Raw genomic sequence first — 7,845 nt, forward strand, 5'->3', positions numbered from 1 at the left:
GAGATAAATGCTTACCTCGCACATATTTTCCTCTGAAAAAGTCCGCCCATAAAGAGTTTCCCAAAAGTAATTTCCAGGCAAATTTCATATGTAGAGCTTTCTGAATATCACCAAAATCACGGAGACCAATCCCACCTTCCTGAATGGGTTTACAAATATGTCTCCAAGCAACCCATTTACACTTACCTTTACCCGCAGTATCACCCCAGAAGAAAGAACTCAGAATTCTATTCAACGCCACCAAGACCACATTAGGAACATGTAGAACCGCAAGCAAATGAGTAGCCATACTCGACAAAACATGCCTCAAGAGAATAGTTCTACCACCAGCCGAGTAGCCATACTCGACAAAACATGGCCGCTTAGGTTGTAATTGGAGAGGAGAAATCTCAAAACTTCGTAATTTTCTTTTTAAATATTATTTAAACATAAAATATTTTTTAATTTTAAATTTTAAAATTTTTAGTCCAATCATTACTTAATCATTACCATTTTTACAAACTTGTAAACATAATATAAAAAATAATACATTTTTTTCTAATTTTAAAATAAAAATAATATTAAAAAAATAATACGTAAATATTTTTTAAATTTATAATATTTTTATTTAATTTTTTTTCACTCACTCCTAAAAATTCAATAAAACAACTTAACTCAAATAATTTCATTACTATTAACAGAATTCTTAATCTCATTTCATTACCCGAACATGCTTTAGGCTCCGTTTAGATAGTAAAAGTGTTTTTATCACATCACATCTCATCATTATAATTTTTTCAAATTTTCACACAAATATAAGAAACAATTAAATTTTTTCAAATTTTAAAATAATAATAATATTAAAAATAATATTTTAAAAATATTTTATTTAACTTTTATCTCAACTAACTATCCAAATGACACACTAATGTTTTGATCATAAACTATATACGCTCCCACTTAAACTCTCCGCTTACTCATTCTCCAAAAAAAAGCATTTTTGTCGTAAATATTCGTGAATGAATATTCTTGTACTCAGTGAAAGCTGTTGTGAAAAACGATGACAATGAATTGAAAAAATAACACCGAATGAGAAAATGATCACACACGCAATCACACACGACACAAGATGTACGTGGTTCGGCAAATTGCCTACGTCCACGGGAGCTGCAGAGGATTTTTATTATTGAGGAATCACACTACAAGATGGGTCACAACACTGTTCATCCACAGTGTTTTCGTAGCTGCTCTGTTGCAGACAAAAGAGGCAAAAAATCATATATATAGTTCAAACGGCGGAATCCCTAAAACGCATGTTCGCTCGAGCGGCGTGTCGAGCGCGCGTCGAGCGAACTTCCCTTCCGCATCCCGCTCGAGCCCACTGTCGAGCTGACGTCGAGCGTTCGACTCTGCCTGATTTCGCTCGAGCGGCCAATGCCTCCGCTCGAGCGAACTCCTCCTGCTCGAGCTCACTGTCGAGCCAACATCGAGCGTTCGACTCTGCCTGACTTCGCTCGAGCGGCCAATGCCTCCGCTCGAGCGGTGTGGACCAGACTCCACATTCCTCAACAATTCTCCCACTTGGAGACTGGTACACTCGCTGTATCTCCGTCTTCCTCAAACATGATATCCTCCACCTCTGCAACTCACTGCTCCTGTCTTCATTCTAGAAGACCAACTGAAGTTGCGCACAACTTCAGTTTCTCAAGCGTAACACCCTTTGTCAACATATCAGCAGGGTTCTTGCTTCCACATATCTTTTCAAGTAACAACTGTCCGTCATCTAACAATGACCGTATGAAGTGGTACCTGATTTGAATGTGCTTGGTCCTGGAATGGAATGCTGGATTCTTGGCAAGGAATATGGCACTCTGACTGTCACTGTAGAGAGTGCCTTTCTGATTCTTCTTACCCAATTCTTCCAAGAAGCCTTGTAGCCATACCATCTCCTTTGCAGCCTCTGACACTGCAATATACTCAGCTTCTGTTGTAGACAAAGAAACTGTTTTCTGTAAATTAGAACCCCATGACACTACAGTACCACCAAGTGTATAAACAAAGCCCGTGGTACTCTTTCTGCTGTCAATATCTCCAGCTAAATCAGCATCAACATAGCCCTGCACCTCCAAGCTCTCTCCAGAGAAACATAAACAGGTTTCTGAGGAACCCTTTAGGTACCTCAAAATCCACTTCACTGCTTCCCAATGTTGCTTTCCTGGGTTACTCATGTATCTACTCACAACTCCCACTGCATGGGCAATATCCGGTCTTGTACAAACCATAGCATACATAAGTGAACCAATGGCTGAGGCATAAGGAACCTTACTCATGTAATCTCGTTCCTCCTCTGACTCTGGTGACTGATTATTGCTGAGTCTGAAGTGACTTCCCAAGGGTGTGCCAACTGGTTTGGCCTTGTCCATGTTGAACCTGCTGAGTACCTTTTTCACATACTCAGCCTGTGAGAGTCTCAACGTACCTCTGACTCTGTCTCTGACAATTCTCATGCCAAGGATTTGCTTTGCAGCTCCCAAATCCTTCATTGCAAAGTGCTCTGACATCTGCTTCTTCAGATTATTGATCTCATCAATACTAGCCCCTGCAATAAGCATGTCATCCACATACAACAGCAAAATAATATAAGAATTGCCAAAATGCCTGACATAGCAACAGTGATCTGCCTGACATCTAATATACCCTGCACTGTGCATAAAGTTGTCAAATTTCTTGTACCACTGTCTAGGAGCTTGTTTCAGGCCATACAAGCTCTTCTTCAGCCTGCAAACTGAACCTTCCTTTCCCTGTACCACAAACCCCTCAGGCTGGTGCATGTAGATGTCTTCTTCAAGGTCTCCATGAAGAAAGGCTGTCTTCACATCTAACTGCTCAAGAAATAGATCTTCAGTGGCAACCATAGCCAGTACCATCCTGATAGTTGTGATCTTTACCACAGGAGAAAAGATCTCAGAGTAGTCAATACCCTGCTTTTGCTGAAAGCCTTTTACAACAAGTCTAGCCTTGTACCTCTTACTGCCATCATGCTCAGTTTTCACCCGGTACACCCACTTGTTGTGTAATGCCTTCTTCCCTGATGGAAGTTCTGTCAACTCCCATGTCTGATTCCCTAGCAAGGAATCCATCTCGTCTTTCATGGCCAGCTCCCACTTGCTAGAATTCTCATCTTGCAAGGTTTCTTCATAACTCTGCGGTTCTCCACCATCTGTCAACAGAATGTAATTCAAAGTAGGTGAGAAACGCTGTGGGGGACGTATAGTCCTAACTGACCTGCGAATTGCAACTGTAGGAGTAGACGGTTCTGAAACTGCCTGCGGAATAATAGGAATGGGTGTACTGGACCCACTCTCCCCGTCACTCTCATCTCTACACTGCACTGTGACCTCTGGTAGGTCATCCAATCCTACAAACTCGGACTCCTGAGGAGCTACTGCAGGAACTGTACTCGACTTATCCTTGTACATCATTTTCTCATTGAAAATTACATTCCTGCTTCTTATGATTTTCCGACCCTGATCATCCCAGAAACGATAGCCAAATGCCTCGTCTCCATAGCCAATGAAATAGCATTTCTTTGACTTAGCCTCAAGCTTACTGCGAGCATCAGAATCAACAAGCACATAAGAAAGACAACCAAAGGTTTTAAGGTGAGAAAACTTAACCTCTTTCCCGCTCCAAACCTCCTCAGGCAATCCACAATCCAGTGGAACTGATGGCCCTCTGTTTATCAAATAAACGGCAGTGCTGACTGCATCTGCCCAGAAAGTGGGTGGTAGTCCAGCGTGCAACCTCATGCTTCTAGCACGCTCATTAATGGTCCTGTTCATACGCTCAGCAACTCCATTTTGCTGTGGTGTCCCAGGAATGGTCTTCTCCATTCTGATACCCTGAGCTGCACAGTACTCCTTGAACCCGCCATCAACATACTCACCACCATTGTCAGACCTCAAACACTTCAGTTTCAAGCCTGTCTCTGTCTCAACCATGGCTTTCCAAGTTTTGAAAACATCAAATACTTCAGATTTATGTTTCAAAAAATAAATCCATACCTTTCTACTATGGTCATCAATGAACGTAACGTAGTAGCGAGAACCTCCAAGAGATGCAACTGGAGAAGGACCCCACACATCTGTGTGCACAAGATCAAGTCTTCCTGTCTTTGGCGTCCTGCCACTTTTCAAGAAGCTGACCTTCTTTTGCTTCCCCATAACACAACTCTCACACATACCGAGATCAACTGTCTTCAGTTCTGGTAGCTTGCCTCTAGACAGAAGTTCCGTCATGCCCTTCTGACTCATATGGCCAAGCCTACAATGCCACAAATCTGCTGTGCTCTCTGCAACGGTAGTAGCAATAGTGTCAATTAAACCAGTAGTCATATAAAGTGTACCAGTTTTCTTACCCCGAGCTAGTACCAATGCCCCTTTTGTGACCTTCCAGGTGCTATCTGAGAACACCACTGAATGACCACACTCATCAAGCTGCCCAACAGAAATGAGGTTCTTCTTCAACTCAGGAATGTGCCTGACCTTTTGCAAGGTCCATTTGTTCTTGCCAGGGAGTGCAATGTCAATGTCTCCCATCCCCACTACGTTCAAAGCCTCACCATCAGCCAAATATACCTTCCCAAAATCACCTGCAACATAATTCCTCATTAGTTCCCGGTGGGAAGATGTATGGAAGGAAGCCCCTGAATCCAGTATCCAGTCATCAACTGGACTATGAACTGCAAGCAATAGTGCATCCTGTACTTCTTCAGTTACCACATTAGCACTATCATTCTCCGTCTTCTTGGGGTTTTTGCAGTTTTTCTTTATGTGGCCAGCTTTGCCACAATTCCAGCAAGTTGCCTGCTGACCAGGCCTCGACTTGCTCTTGCCCCTATACTTTGATTTTGATCTTCCTCTGTTTGAATTCCTGTCATGTGATCTCCCTCGAGATTCAACATTCAGGGCTGAACTCAAACCCGAGGTCTCGCCTGAATCTTTCCTGCGCACCTCCTCAGCCAAAATCAAATCACGAATATCATCATACTTCAGTTTATTTTTACCAGCAGAATTACTAACAGCCATTCTCATGGCTTCCCAACTATTTGGCAATGAAGCCAATAGTATCAGTGCACGTATCTCATCATCAAATTCAATTTCAACAGACGACAATTGATTTGTGATAGTATTAAAATCATTCAGATGTTGTGCAACAGACGTACTATCTGCCATTTTCAAATTGAATAACTTTTTCATCAGATGTACCTTGTTATTCGCTGACGGCTTTTCATACATACCTGACAAAGCCGCCATGAGATCCGCCGTCGTCTTCTCCTTGATGACGTTGTGTGCAACGGATCTCGACAGGGTTAATCGAATAACCCCCAGAACCTGTCGATCCAACAGATTCCAACTAGCATCATCCATCTTTTCCGGTTGCTGCCCCAATAGTGGAAGATGGAGTTTCTTCCCATAGAGGTAGTCCTCTATCTGCATCCTCCAGTATCCAAAATCCGTGCCATCAAACTTCTCGATCCCCGATACCTTCAATTCATCTCCAGCCATCGTTTCTCCTCAGACCCGAACCTGGCTCTGATACCAATTGTTGTGAAAAACGATGACAATGAATTGAAAAAATAACACCGAATGAGAAAATGATCACACACGCAATCACACACGACACAAGATGTACGTGGTTCGGCAAATTGCCTACGTCCACGAGAGCTGCAGAGGATTTTTATTATTGAGGAATCACACTACAAGATGGGTCACAACACTGTTCATCCACAGTGTTTTCGTAGCTGCTCTGTTGCAGACAAAAGAGGCAAAAAATCATATATATAGTTCAAACGGCGGAATCCCTAAAACGCATGTTCGCTCGAGCGGCGTGTCGAGCGCGCGTCGAGCGAACTTCCCTTCCGCATCCCGCTCGAGCCCACTGTCGAGCTGACGTCGAGCGTTCGACTCTGCCTGATTTCGCTCGAGCGGCCAATGCCTCCGCTCGAGCGAACTCCTCCTGCTCGAGCTCACTGTCGAGCCAACATCGAGCGTTCGACTCTGCCTGACTTCGCTCGAGCGGCCAATGCCTCCGCTCGAGCGGTGTGGACCAGACTCCACATTCCTCAACAAAAGCAACAGATAATATATACACACACATATGTACTGACTATATGCTTGATAATGGCACATAGATATATATGGGTAATAAGGCTCTTATCATTCCTCTTAGCGTATTTGAAATGTTTATTTTTTTATTATTTTATTATAAGTATTTTTTTAATATCCTTAATTATTAAAAAAAATAAAAAATATACAATTTTACTAATAGTTACTTCTTTAACTATTAAGTAAAAAAATTAAAAAAATATAAAAAAAATAGTAAAAAAGTGATAGGAGGGTAATACGCCTATCATTTTCTCATATATATATATATATATATATATATATATATATTATAAATATATATATACTGGGTCGAGTCTAGTACTATCTTAGGTTGCAATAAAATCTTCTTTATTTCATCACCTAAAATATATAGAATATGGGCACTTTACTTTTACAATAACTAAAAACATGTTGGGATATGCATTTTCATTTAAAAAAAAAAAAAAACATATTTTAATCTTTGTAATTTAAGTAATTAAGAACGTGGAGGGATGCACGTGGAAATTGTGGCATCCCTGAGAAAGAAACTGAAATATATATCTCTCTATAATAATAAGCGTCTATCGCGCTTCTACAGGAATGAGCAGTGAATTGTTGCATTCCGTTTCTTTCTTCCATTTTTATTACATAGTTACTTTTTTAACCTTTTATTTTCTTCCTTTGTGTCCGTTTATATAAGGATGTTTTAGTCTTTCGTGAGACTGTGTCAGTGATATTCAGAAGAATTTCAGACCAGACAAATCTTTCATTCTCAGCTTCATATTCCTCCCAAGTTCTCTCTCTAAACTCAGACCCATCCTCTATTCTCTCCCTCTATCTCACGACTCTCGATTTCTCTTCGTCTTGCTGAAACCCAAAATACCAAAACTGTGAAATTTTAAAATTTTTGAGATTTGCTTGGTTGGCTGCTAATGGGAGGGGTAGAGATAGGCTTCTGGAGAGATTTCAGAGTGAAAACAACCTATCCCAGTACGAGCAACCTCAGGAGGGCGACTCCAAGGTTCAAGACACTGTCAGCGTCAATAACAATAACACTGTCAGCATCAACCTCAGGATGAAAATGGACGAAGAGATTTACGGACTTAACCATGGCAAAGGTCTCTTGGGTCCCCTAAGAAAGCCCTCTCCAGACACCATCTCCGTGAAGAAGGACTCCAACGCTGATGTTGGAATTTTCTAACCAGTGGCTTTCCCACCAGCAGTTGCAAATGCAAGCCAGTCAAGTAAGCTTTTATTTATTGTGCTTTCTTTGCATTACGGGTAGCTTGTTTATTCAGAACTTAAAAGCTTACAAATCTATCAATTGTTGATGGGATCTATATTACTACCGACAGTTTCAGCAGTTCAGGGACCAACAAATGTTGAAGCATCATGGTTCGGCGGCTTGGGATGCACAATTGAAAGCGACTGCACGATACCAACAGCGGCAGACCCAGCATATGGTACTAAACCGGGGTAGAAACAGCGAGTTCGTTGGAGGTCGAGACGGTCGTCCTCTAGGTTTGTCAGCATCTGCATGGCCCCCTCTGCAGCCGGCTTAGCAAAAGCACCCGCAGCAGCGTCAGCAAAATGGCTCTGGCATGAGAGCTGTATTTTCTTGGAAATCCTGGTGGTAAAAAGGAATGCGCCGGTACCGGTGTGTTCTTGCTTCGTCGCGTTGATTGTCCATCTAAACAGTAGCGTGTAGAGACGTGCAGGG

This window comes from Carya illinoinensis, chromosome 6, assembly GCF_018687715.1.
Source record: "Carya illinoinensis cultivar Pawnee chromosome 6, C.illinoinensisPawnee_v1, whole genome shotgun sequence".
Classification (NCBI taxonomy): Eukaryota; Viridiplantae; Streptophyta; class Magnoliopsida; order Fagales; family Juglandaceae; genus Carya; species Carya illinoinensis.